Source organism: Triticum dicoccoides, chromosome 3A, assembly GCF_002162155.2.
Source record: "Triticum dicoccoides isolate Atlit2015 ecotype Zavitan chromosome 3A, WEW_v2.0, whole genome shotgun sequence".
Lineage (NCBI taxonomy): Eukaryota > Viridiplantae > Streptophyta > Magnoliopsida > Poales > Poaceae > Triticum > Triticum dicoccoides.
Window position 1 is genome coordinate 8,619,797 of NC_041384.1, and position 4,290 is coordinate 8,624,086.

Here is a 4,290-nt window from a genome sequence, read left to right on the forward strand (position 1 = left end):
TGAACAAACCCTATTGTGATAGTAATAATTATATAGAGTACCAATACATCAAGCATAAGTATTCTAATCTACTAATTCACAAGCCCTATTGCATATACCATAATCACGCACAATCCAAACAATCCTAGCTAGTTTTAACCAAATCCGTCTGCATAGTCGCTCACCACACCATAGGTCTGCATGCATTCACGCTTGAATTTAAACGAGAAAACTCCTCACAGTCGATCATTGAGAGGCAATAGTAGCAAGGTAGCACAATTAAGTTTCAGACGTTGTCGGAAGTGGTGGAGGAAGGAGGCAAGAGAGGCTGGGTGATGGAGGAGCCCAACTTGGCGCTCCAGACCTCGCGCTCGCCATCGCCGGAGGAAGCGGCGGACACCGCGGCCATGACCGCCGCCTCCTTGCCAATGCATGACCTCTCCTCGCTCTTGCCCCAGAGGACAAGGTACAGGCTGGTGATGATGAGCGCGGCGCCAATGACCCCGCCGAGGGTGAGGGAAGCCATGATGGCGACGACGAGCGTTTGCACGGACTGGTACACCGCCATGAACACCGGCCCCCCGTGGTCGGTGCACCAGATCTGCACTGCGAACGCCACGCCGGACACAATGAAACCCTGCATATATTACCGCTTTAATTTGCCATGTCAGCTGCTAGCTTAGTCGTGAGATATGCATACGTCTGCATATAATCATTTCCATATCTATTGAGAGTCAAAAGCAAGCAGCTTAAGATCTGAGACATGGACCATCATGCCTTCCACTCACTGACTTGTTATATTATATACACTGAATAAAACTGGAATGCGGGTTAATTAATAGAAACATCAAGGGGTTTTCTGCAATACTAAAAATCTGATTTAAAACTAGACCACAAGTTGATTCTCAGAAAAGGCAGGGGGGTTTCTGCAAAATGCATGATCGACGGGTAAAAGCAGTCATCTCTTTATTAGTACTAGTAAAAATGCCCGTGCGTTGCAACGGGAGGAAAAAAATCACACCTCTAATTCAATGAAAAAAAACTCACACCACCAATCCAAGAAGTACGGCTCAAAACCCCCACTTGTCAATTCCAAGTTCCTCGCAAAAAAAAGGACCATCACACGAGACACATGTCATTGAAAGGAAATGTTTGAAACTGAAAAATCTATTCTCCTTGAGCTGGATGTGAGGGCCGCCCTTCACAAGCTACACCATGCACCTGGTTTGACGCATCGCATTGCAACCGCAGTGAGAAACCGTTATCAACACGAGCGTGGTGTTGTCAGCTCGCGTCATTGGGATATGAATGCTCCAGCATTGACGGAGTAGAGTCCGTCTACTGCTCGCACTCAGCCAAATTTACACCAGCTCTAGCTAAAAGATGAGCACACATATTTGCTACTCTGCATCAAACGAACTCCACCCGAATATTACTCGCACAGATCTCCTTAATTTCCTGAACAGAAGGGATAACATGATATCTCTCAAACCCATTACGCTGATATTTTTTCCTACCTCCGCATAGTCAAGCTCAATAATCATGTTCAAAAAAGTGGCCATGAGAAGTAACAAATTTGTTCCAGCTCCCTACATGCCTCTTTGACATAAATACAGTCCCAAAAACAGTGATAAAAGATTCTCCTGAAGCAATACAAACAGCTTACCAGATCTTTACTCTTTCGCCTCTTAAGCTCATCTCCAACAGCAATACTCCAAAGAGAAATAAACCAAAAATAGATTTTTACACACACCATGGTAGCATCATATCCATCCACACACACATAACGCTAACATCATACCCAAACATGAGAGAGAGAGGAGATGAGACAGCAAGGCCAGCACACGAGAGCGGTGTTGCTGCCGCCAGAGGGTTGCGGTCGCCAGCAGGAGCAGAAGGGCAGGGGTGCTGCTGTGGCCTCAAGGCGAGGCAGATGCAGATGGCTACGTCGTGGGCTCATGGCAGACCACAAACAATCAGTCAAGAAAGATAGTATTGAAATTTTGCAAGCTAATAAACATTTTTTCAGTGTCTCACACGGAAAGAAATCACATTTTTTGAATTGTTTTTCCATTTTTTATTTATTTTACTGTTCAACCAAGCTCACATGACCTCGGGTGTAGAACAACACTTTCGATATAGTGCCCACATCTTAATATACTATAGTCGTTGATAAAACTACAATAAATCAGTCTAATTGAAAATATAAATTCTGCACATGAATTAGTCCAAAAAGTCAAAAAAACAAATTTTAACAGATGAATTTTTTTAGTTCTCATGTACCCATAAGAAGTGGCTAAGGTTAATGAAGTCCTTGTGGTGTTAGTCTGTTATTTGCACTGACAAAGAGCCTGATCTGTAATGGTGGTGATGATCTACTCCTGAAATCTGGAAACAAGATGGAATTGAAGACAGAGTTGTGGCCAGCTTTTGTATGTTCAGGTACTGCTTTATATCCCTACAATTTCAGTTCGCCTACTATGATCGTAATGGTTGTTTTCGGCTTTTATGCACATTATATATTTTATTTTATGCACTAAAGAATGCAATAAGGGAAAAAATTGCAGTCCCGGGCCAAAACTAAACAACAAGATGACAGTTTTGCTCGTGTGAGGCCTTGTTGTAAAGAAAATACTACATGGTAAGCTGAACCTGCAGTAGTTCAGTAGGGCTTCCCTGATATTGCAGCCGTCGAGCTCGCCTTCAAAATCATCCACCCTGAACGATTTGCCGATGTACGCGTGTCACAGTGGTACCTGGCGACATCCCACAGTGGTACCTGGCGACATCCCAACCACAGCTCTCGAGTGTCTGTTCATCGCACGAAACCAGAGAAAGACAACAAAAAGGATAGCACGCATGTCAAATACTGAATTTCTCTGAACTACCAACCTTTATATCTGAACTAAGGTTTGGGAGGTATGTCAGGGACTAACCTTCGTCAGTTTGTTGGCGTGATGAGATTAGAGAAATGTTGATCCCTCTTGTTTTTCAAAACCAACAACTTCCTATAAGTGCATTTCAAAGTGCTATGTGGTCGGTTTGGGCTTGTGAAAATATCCTCCTTTTTGAAGAAAACAAATTACTTGTGAAATATGTTTGACCAAGGAAAGGTCATATAAGCAAATGCTATAATAAAAAAATTACCCATTCCGCAAAATCCAGCCATCTCTGTTGTGGAACTCCAGACCAGAGAAGGTGTCTATCACTACCCAAGCTCCATGCTCAGCACAAACAGAAAGCATATCTTTTATCTCGCCCTCGCCGTACAGGAAAAAACAAAAGGGTTAACTGTAGGGCCAGAAATATCCAATCGCTGATATGCTTTCTCATTCTTGTATGCATTATCCAGATCTGCTGGTAGGGCGCTCGGCTCAATCTTGAAGCCTGAACTTACATTTGCTCGAATCATCAATGTTTTCGCATTCTTGGTGCCCATGGGGAATAGAAGGTGCCTTGTTCCAGCATAAGGCAAAGGACAAGCTTGTTCAAAATACTTCAGCACAACATTGGAGCTTGTCAGGTAAGACCACTCTAGTTGCTCTGAAATATCTAGGAACAATCGGGAAACCATCTTCGGTTGTACTGGGCATCCTGTGAATGGCAACACTCATTTAGTTCAACACCAGTCAATGAAAAAAATTAAGGAGCAGCATAAAAAATCAACCAAAATGTTACAAAATGATTTAAAAACATAATGCCCAAATCAGGAATGGTCATTGTGAATTGGCTCAGAGAATGTGAACCATATAACCAGCAAAGTGCTATATATAACAGTATAACCGAAGATTATCACAAAATTCATTAACTGTCAACCTCTACCGGCACAGTTGTGCCCATTAAAAATATCATCAAATTTGAGTGTTACATAATATTTCAGCAGCACTACATGAAAGTTGAAAGAATCATGAGCCGAGACCCGAGCAAGTTAGGTGCGAGCTTTAGTGTTGAAGTATCTTTGTGCATAGTACTATGATACATTACACGGAGGTGAAAATTAAATTTAACAAACACGGTGATCACTAAGCTGCCATTGTCAGCAAAGTTAACAATAGCATGCATGGACACCATGCTTAAATGGAAACCTTACTTGATGAGGACCTGAAGTGCTACATTCTTCATGCTATTAAGACATTGGAGGAATTAGGAATATATACTACATTATACACCTGTCAATATCTGTCGGCATATAATTATACCACATCCAACAAAAAGAGCCTGCTATCGAGCAAAAGGAACCGGTAACAAATGATGGAATCGTGCTTGTTTCAGCACTACAGCTGGTATTGTTGGCCCTGAACCAAGTTCATA

The 4,290-nt window shown here is 42.4% G+C and overlaps 1 long non-coding RNA gene across 3 annotated transcripts; it reads right to left on the bottom strand.

The window, feature by feature from the left end:
• Positions 1 to 1,461: 1,461 nt before the first annotated feature.
• On the bottom strand, positions 1,462 to 4,278 carry LOC119266605. Of its 3 annotated transcripts, none has more exons than XR_005132065.1 (3): positions 4,070 to 4,278; positions 2,916 to 3,573; positions 1,462 to 2,790 (listed from the first exon to the last, which is right to left on the bottom strand). It is a non-coding gene; the product is annotated as an uncharacterized LOC119266605 (long non-coding RNA). The 3 variants fall into 3 exon arrangements; XR_005132064.1 differs by having other exon boundaries at positions 2,916 to 3,043; positions 3,127 to 4,278; XR_005132062.1 differs by having other exon boundaries at positions 2,916 to 4,278.
• Positions 4,279 to 4,290: the final 12 nt, after the last annotated feature.